This window comes from Hypanus sabinus, chromosome 25, assembly GCF_030144855.1.
Source record: "Hypanus sabinus isolate sHypSab1 chromosome 25, sHypSab1.hap1, whole genome shotgun sequence".
In the NCBI taxonomy this organism is placed as follows: Eukaryota; Metazoa; Chordata; class Chondrichthyes; order Myliobatiformes; family Dasyatidae; genus Hypanus; species Hypanus sabinus.
In genome coordinates this window covers 17,975,786-17,988,982 of record NC_082730.1, presented here as the reverse complement: position 1 = coordinate 17,988,982, position 13,197 = coordinate 17,975,786, and the positions used below count along the sequence as shown (strand labels likewise).

Here is a 13,197-nt window from a genome sequence, read left to right as displayed (position 1 = left end):
TTCCCATGCAGTAAGTCTCCCCTCTCCATGCCACCGATGTTGCCCAAGGGAAGGGCAAGGGCCAATACAGCTCGGCACCAATGATGTCGCAGGAGTTGTCAGAATGAGGTTGAAGGCAATATCGGACTGCCTTAGGGACTCCAGTTCCGGATTTGTCCTCAGGGTTTACTCCCGAAGCCTTTCCCATGAGTGGGTATGGCCGCACGGCAGCGAAGGTTTGAAATCAGAGTTTTCCCTCTCTTAGATGGACTGCCTTCCCAAGCTGACAAACTCCATCTACCTGAAGCACTGGTTTTAAGGCACCAGGACCTGCCTTTGCCCCTTCTCCTGTCAGTAGAAACAGTTCCGCCGGGCTTAGAGGCTAAGCCACACAAGAAGTTCCAGGAGTTGGGCTGGGTTGTCAGAGGCTATTTGAGGTGAATGCCATGAGAAGCACTTTTAGGTAGTGGGAGCTTGTCCCCTCTACCAATCCTCAGCTTGACAACCTTGGAACCCCATAAATGCCAACATTACATTTGCTTTCTTTACTACAGACTCAAACTGTAAATTAACCTTCTGGGAGTCTTGCACAAGGACTTCTTAGTCCCTCTGCACCTCTGATGTTTGAACCTTCTCCCCATTTAGATAATCGTCTGCACTATTATTCCTTTTAGCTAAGTGCATTATCATACATTTCTCAACATTGTAGTCCATCTGCCACTTTTTTGCCCATTCTTCCAATTTGTCTAAGCCCTGCTGCAATCGCATTGCTTCTTCAACACTACTTAACCCTCCACCTATCTTCGTATCATCCACAAACTTGCCACAAAGGCTTCAATTCCATTATCTAAATCATTGATAAACAATGATGTTCACACAGAGAGTGGTGGGTGCATGTAACGCCTCAGGATTTTAGCTTGTTAAACAGCCTCATGTGATTTGTCAGGCAAGATTTCCCTTTACAGAAACCATGCTGACTTTTACTTATTTTATCATTAGTCTCCAAGTACCTCAAAACCTTATCCTTAATAATAGGCTCCAACACTTTTCCAACCACCGAGGTTAGGCTAACTGGCCTATAATTCCCTTTTTTTTGGCTTTCCTCCCTTCTTAAAGAGTAGAAGACACAAACTTCAGGTGGAGCAATTGATGCAGCGGCCTGTTTGGGTCCAACCAAAAGTGTGGTTATACATCCTTTGTCTTTTTTACAATTGCAAGACACTGGTGGATGTTAAAAACATCAAGTACTGCAGGTCCACCCCATCATCGAGTTGATAAATAGTGATGGAGCTGGACAGATTGCATACCACGGTTGTGCTGTTGCCTGGATACCATTGCTCTACCAAGGTGGTGCACTCTGATTGTCCTGGACATTTTTCTTGTGATCACAAGACTTTGGTGGTCATATGTAATGTAGAATACTGCAAGTCTGATTCACTAGATCATAGGCAGGACCAATAGTAGAGGAGCTGCATTGCCTCGGTTGTAGTGCAGATTTAGCCCTTATACTGCAGAGCTGTCTGTTGCATCCACCCCAGGGAGGAGACGATGGAGGCAGTGTGGGAGAGAGCAGAGGCCTCTGTCGGCACTCTGGAATCTGTACTGGGCTGAAGGGTTGACCTCCTTGGCCACTGGTGTCACTCAGAGACTTGGGCTATAAATTTTTTGTTACCCTCTGACTGTATGCTCTCATAACCATAAGTGCTTATGTGTCGTGTGCTGTTGGTAATGCATTTTACACCTTGGCTCCAGAAGAACACTGTTTCTTTTGGCTATATTCATGTATGATTGAATGATAATTCAACTTAAATATAAACTTAAACTCAATGATTTAGGAACAGATTGTTCCCTCTGCCATCAGATTTCTAAACGGTGCATGAACCCATGAACACTACCTCAGTATTTTGCTCTCCTTTTGACCTCTTGCCTTTTTATGATTTTTGTTGTAAGCTACAGTAATTTTAGACCATAATACCAAGGAACAGAATTAGGCCATTCAGCCCATTGAGTCTTCTCGGCCATTCCATCATGGCTGATTTATTATCCCTCACAACTCCCGTTCTCCTGCCTCTGCCCCGTAATCTTTCACCCTCTTACTCGTCAATCCTCCAATTTAAATATACACAATGATTTGGCCTCCACAACTATCTGTGGCAATTAATTTCACAGATTCACTACCTTCAGCCTGAAGAAATTCCTCCTCATTTCTGTTCTAAAGGGGACGTCCTTCTATTCTGAGGCTGTGCCTTCTAATCCTGGAATTTCTTTATGTACTGTACTTCTGGTGTCAAATTTACAACTGTTCACCAGCACCTTCTCTGTTACCCCTCAAGAGCCACATCTAGATCCCAAAAGATAAACACATTTGTGGAAATGTTCAAAAAGGTTCTTTCCAACATTGCAGAAAACACCAGCAAGCACTAAAAATTCAGTCTAAATTTCAGAGGCCATCCAAACACATCTCTCTGGTATCTTGTAAACAGTTCAGCAGGGAATTCTCCGTGCTGAAAATCTGTGCTCCTGTAGTGGGGAGTGGATTAAAGAGCAACAGCAATGTGTCCCCAATTCCAGACTCAGCAGAGTTAACACACAAAATGTTGGTGGAACGCCTGCTGCGTTCCACCAGCATTTTGTGTGTGTTGCTTTAATTTCCCGCATCTGCAGATTTCTTGGTCCCAGCAGAGTTAATCCCAGTTCACAGAGTATCAGTAAACAAGTGGCACAAAGAGAAATGTGGTGAATTAAAAACACCCCACAAGCACTGATGTAGATAAAGCAGGGAACAAAAGAAATAGATGTGAAAATAGACAGAAACATAGTTAATATTTTAACAGCTTCATGGGATATAAAGGAGGGTGGCCATATTATCCAATATTCAGAAAAATAAATGAGGCATTTATTTGCAGTGAATGCAAATAGGCTAGTAATAAATTAGGGAATAGAAATACTCAGGAGCATTTTATAGGTCAACATCTCTGTTTAATTACCTTCTAAAGGACATCTATGTGGAGTCTACTCCTGTTAACTACTCCCCAGTCTATCACATCTAACCCCGATGCCCTGTAAATTTCTTTGTTCCCTTCTTGCTTACTGACTGCTGTACAAAGCGAGTCCCAAGCCAATTTGACTGAATCTTAAATTTGGCTGCAGATTTAATTTGCAGTGACTAGTTTCATTCCTTTACCTGTCATTCATCTTCCCTTTTCCCATACCAATAACGTTTCTACCCAGCTTATCTGGCTAATCATATGTTTTAGCATAACAAACATCAATAAAGAATACATCGGAACAATAGAGACACTGATCTGAGCAATCTTTTCATTGTGAGAGCTCTTCTAAGTGGAAAATTCAGAGTATCAGTTAGACTGTGATTTCAGAATTGGCTGGTTGAATAACAGGCCATTCAGTCTTGTCAAATAACAACAGGTTCTCTGGGCATCAGCAACAGGTTGTGGCTTCATCTGCCATCTCAGCCAAGCCAGCTCCTGAAATTCGGTCCTTACCATGTACCTGTTAAGGGGTAGAACAGCCAAGGATTGTCCAGTCTTCGTCTGTCAGCAGGTGGTCTGTGCTCTTCTCTGTGAGAATAGGAGACAGAAGGATCAAGCACCGGACACCAATCCATTTGTCTCTGGCTCGCTACTGCTGGAAGAAGTGCCTGTGTTTGACTGGTCTCTCGCTCGAAGCTGCTGGTGGAAGGTGCCTGCGTCTGGCCGTCCCTCTCTCCCTCTCATTCAGTGCTGCCAGGGGATGGTGGTTGAGTCTTGGACAAGGTTTAATTGGTTTGTAGATTGGACTCAGCTGTTCATGTTATCATGTTTGGGCCCTGGTTACTCCTTTTGCTATTTTGACCAAGACTGACTGGCTCTGGAGCCTGCAGTCAACCAGCAACACAGCACTGAATTAAACTGAACTGAACTAAATTGAACATTTCTAGACTGTATTAATGATTCTGTGGTTTGATGTTTTATATCCTTTGAGCTGGTTCCATGACATTTCTTTGTCTCGGGGCTGTCTGTGGGGAGGACAAATCTCAGGGTTGTATATCACATACCTACCCTGATAATAAACGGACTTTGAATCTTTGAACGAGACATGTGAGTTGTTCATTCCTGAGTTGCTCAATCCACAGAAGTGTGGGTTTCCTTTAGGTGCTCCACATTTCCTCCCACATTCCAGACGTGGTTGGGGTTAGTGAGGCGTGGGCATGCAGTGTTGGTGTTAGAGGCATGGTGATACTTACAGGGCTGCCCAGCACAATGCTAACTGATTTGATATAAAACATTTCACTGTATATTTCGACGTATATGTGACAAATAAAACTAATCTTTAATAATTCCTTGTGTTTCTTTACAGCAGAAGCAAGTCTTCAGGAAGAAGCTACGGAAGTCCATTCCTTATTCCAGAGGACTTCATTTAAGACTGCTGGGATTGCTTTGTACTTTTGTCACCTTTGCCCCTGATTCCTGAATCCATTTGGGCCTTGCGCAAAGATTTTGTCCGTGCCAGGTAAGGTTAATGAAAAATTTCAAGGAACTTAAGTATAAAATAAGAAGTAGACATCAGATGCTGAGGTCACCCAATTGGAATTTGAAGTTGTCTTTTTTTGTTCCTAAAAGATAGTCATGCTACAACACACTAATTATATTTTGGGTAAAATTGCTTATGTAGTCATTTTGGACTCATTCGTCAATAATTCAATATTAGCAACAGTCTTATATGTACATATATACTGTACTGTGAAAAATTCTTAGGTACCCTAGCTAAGTGCCTAAGACTTTTACCATAGTAATTCTATGCATTGCACTTTAATATTGCCACAGAAATAACAAATTTCATGACATATGTGAGTGATGATAACCAGGATTCTGATACGGGTCTCCATTGTGGAATGAGAGTGGGAAGGGGGTGGGGAGAGAGGAGTCATGGTTGGGGAAAGGGAAAGAGAAAGGGAAGGGAGCAGGAAGCACCAGAGAGACATTCTGAAACGATCAATAAACCAAATGGCTCAAAACAAATTACATTCACTGGTGCCTCAGGACTGGGTGTGTCCATACCCACACAAACCTCCTCAGCCGCCGCAGCACTCTTTCATTGCCCCCTGTTTCACACCGCTCATGCAGTGATCCACCCTCGCCATTCCCAAAATTCTTTGTTCCTGCCAGATCTACAAACTCGCTCTCCACTCCACTTTGACAAATCCAGTACTGTGCAAAAGTCTTAAGCACCCTAGCCTAATATATATGCCTAAGATATTCTGTGCAGTACTCTGTGTGTAGAACATAAACAGCAATATGAAAATAGCAATTAGCAATTCAGACATGAATAATCCTATGACCCTCCGGGTAGAAGATATGTCCTTTCCCTTCCACCTGGTTCTGATTTATCTTTCCAAATCCTTGGTGAGCCTTCCACACTTCAACAAAATTCCCTTCTCATATATTCATCCTTTAAACTTCTCTCTGTCTCTCTCCCCCCATCATTCAACCCCTGTCTTTTTTCTCTCTGCACTTCTTTCTGCCTCATTTGTCTGAATGCCTCACCTCTCTCATTCTGCCTTTCCTCTTTCTATCCCACTTCTTTCTGTCACACTTTTACACTCTGTCCCTCCTCCTTACTTTCTCTCTCCCTTCTCTTACTCTCTCTCTCTTGCTTTATTTTCTCTCTCTCATTCGCTTTCACTCTCGCAGTCCTCCAATTACAAAACACTGTCTTCAATGTTCCCTGGACAACCACATGCGGTATTTTATGACTTTAATACTACTCCAGCCATTAGTATGTCTGTAGCATTCATTTAAAGGGCAATTTATCTAACAGGACAGGAGTTCCAGCTAAAACATGTGTTCAACCCTCTCAGTACCAATCCCTCTAGATATCTGCATTCCTCCAGATAGCTGAGAGTGAATATATCTCCTCCTCCTAAATTGTCAGACTCATTGTCTGAAGGGAGTTGCCCAGCCATGTGTTTCCAGTAGCGAATGTACGCAGGTAGTACTGAGAAGTATTAAGTTAATGCAGCGTGACGTTCTGCTAGTTACTAATCGAACTGCTACAGGGAAAGGAGACAGAAAACAGAGGAAAAAAAATCTGTAAAACCAGTTTGATTACACAGCCAGAGTAAAGTGATTGTGATAAAGGATTCAGAATCTAAAAATGCCTCCGAGTCAGAAAGTTCTGAATTGAAGATCTCCTTCAACCTGTTTTGGGCGCATCCTGCATTGTTAGCACTGAGGAGTGTGACACTGTGTGCTTATCAATGGATCAGCAGTGGAAAGGTTGAGCAGTTTCAATTTTATTTCATTAGGAGTTTGAGGAGATCTGGTTTGTCAGCAAAGGCAGACAAAGCAAGTTTCTACAGATTTACCATGGAGAGCATTCCAAATGGTTTCCTCACCACCTGGTATGGGGGGGTGGGGGAGTGTGGGGAAAGGGCATTGCACAGGATTGGAAAAAGCTGCAGAGGGTTGTAGATTCTGCCAGCTCCATCACGGGCACAAGCCTCCTCACCATCGAGGACATCTTCCAAAGGAGAAGACTCAAAAAAGGTTGCATTCATCATTCAGGACCCCCAATCACCCTCTTCTCATTGCTACCATTAGAGAGGAGGTATAGGAGTCTGAAGGCACACACCCAATGATTCAGGAACAGCTTCTTCCCCTCTGCCACTGGACTTCTGAAAGGACAATGAACTTACGAACACTGCCTCACTAATTTTTGCTCTCTTTTCATGGTGCTTATTTTTAATATTTATTTCTTATTGTAATCTATGGTATATTTTATGTATTGCACTGTACTATTACCTCAAAAACAACAAGTTTCACTACATATGTCAGTTATAATTGTACAGATTCTGATTCTGAGCTGTTTTAAACGAAGGTCCTACTTGCTTTTCAGCTGATGTAAAAGATTCAAATGCTGCTATTTCAAGGACCAGAGATGGTTGTCCTGGTGTGCTGCCCAATCTTTATTCCACAATCAACATCATATTACATTGCTGTGGCAGTTTCCTGTGCTCAACGTTCAAAGTAAATTTATAATCAAAATACGTACTTGTCACCATAAACAACCCTTTCCTTGCAGACATTCACAGTAGAACAAAGAAATACAATAGACTCAACAAATATCTACACTCGGCGATAAAGCAATGTGGGGGAAAAAAGACAAAACTGTACAAACACATAAATAAATAACTAAATAATAGATAAATTATTTTAAAACAAACAAATAAATAAATTGAAATTTAATGCATAAATAATCTAAAATAAATAAAGAAAAGTGGCAAATTAATTAATTAGACTGACAAGCTATTTTAATAAATAAATGGATGGCTGGATGGATGAGAAAACAAATCAATCAATTAATCGATCAGTCAGAGAACATGAGTTGTAGTGTCCTTGAAAGTGAATCCATGGGTTGTGGAATTGGCTGAGTGTTGAAGTTATCCACCACCACGTTGGATCAGGAATCGCTGAAGAGTAATAGCTGTTCCTGAACCTGGTGGTGTGGGACCTCAGGCTCCTGTAACTCCTTCCCAATGGCAGCAGTGAGCAGTGGCCTGGATGATGGGTGCTGCTTTCCTGTAGCAGTGCTCCTTGCAGATGTGCTCAGTAGTGGGAGGGGAGACTTTTTCCTGTGATGAACTCATTTTTCTGTGGTTAGTTTTCCATTTTAGCTATGGTATTTCCAATGCTACAGTAGTGACTACACTTTAAAAATCACTCTGCAGCATATGGAGTAATGATGGGTATTATATGAATTCAAGTTTTTCCTTCTTTGAAGAGGTACCATTTTTGAATGGGTCTTTGCAAGTAGGAGCTTCTCTTTTTTTCTGCGCAGCACAAAATCCTCCCCAGGGAAACAATGAAGATTGTCTTTTAAATCAACACCTGGAACCACAGAAATGAACAGCAACTTGTCAAGCTGCCTGCATATAAGATTCTATTTATTTCTCAGCAGCCAAGGTTACCCATTTCTTAGCTCTCGAGGTCAAACATTTAAAGCAAAAACAATGGAATCAAAAGAGTGAAAGTATTTGCATAAGCAATCAGGACCCTGTATTCCATGAGAAGAAACATTTCCCTGGTGGAAATCCCAGTGTAGCTGCCGTAATGAAAATATCATGAAATATCTGGTTCGTAATGAGTTGTGCTCTACGAAGCAGCTGTAAATCCAGGCCACGAGTCACAAGTAGGAAGTGCCTCGCTGTTCACAATGTATTGTGGCAATTAATGAGACCAAATTTAAATAAACTGCTTGCACTGGGGAATGAGGTATAATCGGGGGTGTTAACTATATCCTGCCCTGATGAATTTTCTATCCATTTTTCCTCCATTTATACCTGAAGACACAACCCCAGACTCATCATTGTTCTTCACTACCTCAGTCTTCCTTTTTTTTTGGTAGCTATTTATTTTTTGTAATATTGCAGAATAAGTCTGTCTTTGCACTGTACTGCTGCCACAAACAAGTTCCACATCACATAAGACAGTGCTAATGGTGGACAACAGTTTTTTTTAAGAAGTGTTGCCTTCAGAGTGTTTTTTTTAGTTTATGATAGACCACTTGAAGCTGAATGCAAATATAATTTCAGACTGAATCAACACACACAAAATGCTGAAGGAACTCAGCAGGCCAGGGAGCATCGATGGAAAAGAATAAACCGTGAACATTTTGGATTGAGACCCCTCATCAGGTGTCCTGAAGAAGAGTCTTGGCCTGAAACGTCGACTGTTCATTCTTTTCCTTAGATGCTGCCTGGCGTGCTGAGTTCCTCCAGCATTTTGTGTGTGTAGCTTTGGATTTCCAGCATCTGCAGATGTTCTCGTGTTTATAATTTCAGACTACTTGAATCACATAGGAATTGGGAGAAACAAGAAATTAACTTTTATTGAATATAATATGTTTAATTGCATAACAGCACTTTGCAATAGATAACTAAGCTAAAAATTATTTCTTGATGATTTTCATTTGTACTCAGTTTCTGAGGCTTCTCACTTAAGTGTCCAACAATAATCAGAATCAGAATCAGAATCAGACTTTAATTGCCAAGTACCTGTACACATACAAGGAATTTACTTCCGGCAGATGTTGTCTCTCTGCTCATAACAGATGATAAATATAAATGAAAATATAGATTATACATACAGGTAGTGCAATCCAAGTAATAGTTAGCCGACAGTTAACCGGCAGTTAACTGTTCAGCAAAGTGACTGCAGTAGGGAAAAAACTTCTCCAGTGCCTATTAGTCTTAGTCTGGAGGGATCTGAAGCACCTACCAGACGGAAGCAGTTCAAACAGTCCGTGTGCAGGATGGGAGGAGTCCTTTATGATGTTCCCCGCCCTCTTCTTCAACCTGGAAGAGTACAGGTCCACAATAGAGGGCAGGGAGGCTCCAATGATGCACTCGGCAGTCCTCACTGTGCACTGTAGTCTGGTTCTATCCTGCTTGGTGGCAGCTCCAAACCACACAGTGATGGAGGTGCAGAGGACAGACTCAATGACTGCAGTGTAGAACTACAGCAGCAATTCCTGAGGCAGACCATATTTCCTCACGAGCCAGCATTGATGGATTCCAGCTGCTTTGATGTTTTTCCATGACCGCAATGTCCTGGTGAGAAGTTTCACCATGCTCGTCACTGACAGTGCCAAGATTTGCAAGATAGAAGTCTAAATGGGAACGCAGAAATGAATCTTTAGTGAACCGTTGCAATTCATTGTTCTGTATGCTTGAAGCAAGTTGTCAACCAGCTGCACGTCACTTGGTGCTCTGAGGTTGCCAAGAAAATTTTCAATAACACCTTAAGTGCCTTCCATGTGATTTTTTCCTGGTCCTTCTAGAAGTTTTTCAAATTGCCTGTCATTGATGACCTTTTTAATTTGTGGACCAACAAAACTGCCTTTCTTAATCTTGATACCAGTTATTCTGACTTGAAATATGAATTGAAATACCACATATAGACAATTCTTTTTAAAATGGTGAATGATAGGGTAATTCCATGGTCGTCTTCGTGTTCTTGTTCTTGGTTTTTGGTGCTCCAAAATATTCCGCATGGAATTTAAACTGGAGGTGGCAGAGGGTGGACTTAAGAAGGAGATTTTTGAAGAAGAAGAGTTGTCTTAAATTTAATTGGGTTTGATTGTGTGACTCTGGTAGGATGAAGATTATTCCATGCTTTAATTGTGCAGGGGAAGACTGAACTGCTGTACACATATGACTTGGTAGTTAGTATTTCAAATTGAAATGAGTGCCCTCGTCTGCTCCTAATAGCTTCGGGTTTGGTGTAGGATTGGTAGTCTATGTCAAGCTGACAAGTGTTTTTCATAATCAGTAGCTCAAAATCCATAAAGTACACCCAAAAGCATTCAGGAAGTAAAATCTTTGTTGTCCAGTGTAATAAACCATGGGCATCAGAGATCCCAAAGAGCTCTGCTGATCTTTCTTTTTATTTTCACTCCTGTAAATCAGGATATTTGACTGTGAAAAGCATGATCCCATAAAATCTGACCCAATCGTTAGTCAATATCTGCCCTTGTTGGTAGAATCCCAGATGGCAACGAGGATGCATACAGGAGTGCGATAGATCAGCTGGTTGAGTAACGACACAGCCGCAACCTTGCACTCAGCTTCAGCAAGGCCAAGAACTGATTGTGGACTTCAGGAAGAAGAACCCAAAGTTCACAGTGAACTTGTTATTAATATATACTATCTTGAAATTCATTCCCTTGCGGATATTTATAGGAAAGTAAAGAATTACAATCGAACGTAGAAGAGATATACATCAAGAAAGAGACAAACAGCAAAAGTGCAGAAGATTCTTTGGGTTGTAGAGTCAGTTCAGCATTCAGGTGAGTAAAGTTGTCTACGCTGGTTCCGGAACCTGATGGTTGTGGGGTGATATCTTTTCCTGAATCTAGTGGTGTGGGACCTAGGGTTCCTGTACTTCCTGACCAATGGTAGTAGCGAGAAGAATCTGGAGAACATTGGGAAGTCAGCAATGGAAAGGGGAAACACCTTCAAGTTCTTGGGCACCAACGCTTCAGTGGGTCCGACACATTGACGCAGTCAAGAAGAAGGGATGGCAGCATGAGGAGTTTGAGGGGTTTTGGTATGTCACTCAAAACTCCTACAAATTTCTAAAGATGTATGGCATTCTGACTGGTTGCATCACCAGTTGGTATGGGGCCTTCAAAGAACAGGATTGCAAGAGTCTTCAGAGGGTTCAGTCTCAGCTGATTCCATCACCAGTGAGCCCTTTGATAAGATGTGGTATTCAGGAAGCTGGCATTCATCATTAAGGACACTCACCATCCAGGACAAGCCCTTCTTCTCATTGCTGTCATCTGGCACGAGGTAGAGGAACCTGCAGAAACACATTAGGAGCAGCTTCATCCTCTCCTCCATCATATTTATGAACAGTCCATGAACCCATGAATGCTACCTCATTATTCCTTTCTTTGCACGGTTTATTTTGGTAACTTATAGATATTTGCGTCTCGCACTGTAATGCTGCCGCTAAGCAACTTTTATGTCATACATCAGAGACAATAATTCTGATTGTGCACTTTCCAGAAAAAATAATTAAAACAATGAATTTGAGCTGGTTAGAAAGAACCACATTTGGGAGTGAAGGCCATGGCTCAGATTGCTTAACCCCAGGTGGGTATTAAGCGCTGGCCTCTTCTTGCTCAAGACCACACATGTGCGCCTTTAACTTCTGGTGGAGTTGTCGGGGCACCGTCATGACAAGCTGTTTGCACCGATCTTTTTGGTGATTGCTCATCGTACGGCGTGTCTTGGGCATCTGAAACCTGGCGGAGCCCATCCCTCTCCAGGTTTTTTTTTACGAGGTCGAGTTGCTAACTTGACACTCAAACCAGGCACGGATGGAGAGCATGCAAGGGAGCCAGCTGGATTTGAACTCAGGACCTCTCGCCCCAGAGTCCAGCACTGATGCCACCAGCCAGCTACCACACAGGATACCTTCACTCAATAAGCCATCTGAAAAATAGCCTGTAAATTCCAGGCCCCATTTGTAAATATTAAGGCTTCACCAATGATCACAAGGGAGAATGCTGGCAAGAGTGAGGTGGGAAGCAGCGAGAAAGCCCCGAAGGTCATATTTCCCACTGTTACTTCCAAATTTAAAGGCAAGACATATTTAAAGCATCTTCATTTCGCTTTCCAGTCACAACCAAATTGAAAGAGTCTCCGAGTGTCTGACAAGGTTATCCAGGGATTGGAGATAAACCTGAAGTGGGAGGAGGGTGATTGTGAATGCTTGGCAGCTCAGTGGGATATAGGTTTCCTTTGTGGACCGTGGTGGGGGTAGAATATGGAGCAAGGGAGTGTCTTATTGCTTCTTCTGTATGCAAAGCTTTGAAGGCATTGACCTGAAGGATCCAGTCTAGAAGCCTCCCTTGAGTGCCCTGAGGTCCTGCAGATGTCAAAACTGAATTAAAATTAGACAGGCAATCTCCTTAAAATGATTCAGTAATCCAACCATCAAATGATTATAGTTTGGCCTAAATCCCACCTGACTAGATTAAAGGTAGCAGAGGAGTAGGGGTCATTTGGAATATTTTTTTTTAAATATGGCTATTAAAATACATGAGGGAAAATGTTACCAGAAACAAAACAGGCAGCTAGAGTTAAAATGAAGAATATCGGTGATGTAGCTGAATAGCAGAAGGGATCAAAGGGCTTCTCCTGCGGTTATGAGCCAACGGGAATTTCTGTTGCAACTTCCATAGTGTTTGCTAAATGTAGTATGATGGAGATCCTTCTTGCATTCGGTCTGCTGATTGGGCCATTTCTGTCCCAATGCAGCAAGCTAACCACACAGGGTATTTATTCCCTGTTGATCACACATGCAAGCACTGAGCAGGCCTGCGGATGTTAGTCACAGGGAGCACAAAGAGCTTTCTGGCCATTTCTGATGGGCAAGTTTTACAGGCAAAAGCACACAAGCATTAATCTGTGTATGAACAGAAAACACCCACAGGGATATAATCAAGTGGTGTTAAACGTTAGTCTGATACCTTTTCCAGTCAGGAAATATGCATCCATTTGTCTAAATATTAGTAGAAACAAAGCAGACTGAATGGACCTCTATTTAAATTTGTGGAGCTGACATTAGCATTAATTCTAATATGTCGTCACTTTGAGCTGCAATTGCTCAGGCTGCTACTGACAAAAAATGCCATTAGCAGTCAACCACT

General features: G+C 42.1%; 1 protein-coding gene across 9 annotated transcripts in view; it reads left to right on the top strand.

The window, feature by feature from the left end:
- Positions 1-13,197, top strand: part of lrrn2 (leucine rich repeat neuronal 2) — a 316,469-nt gene that overhangs the window by 295,185 nt on the left and 8,087 nt on the right. For 6 of the 9 annotated variants that reach the window (XM_059950212.1, XM_059950216.1, XM_059950215.1 and 3 more), the window contains one exon: positions 4,336-4,488. The gene's annotated coding sequence lies outside the window, so the exon portion shown is untranslated. The remainder of the gene's footprint in view (positions 1-4,335; positions 4,489-13,197) is intronic. The other 3 variants (XM_059950219.1, XM_059950218.1, XM_059950217.1) reach the window with 1 other exon arrangement.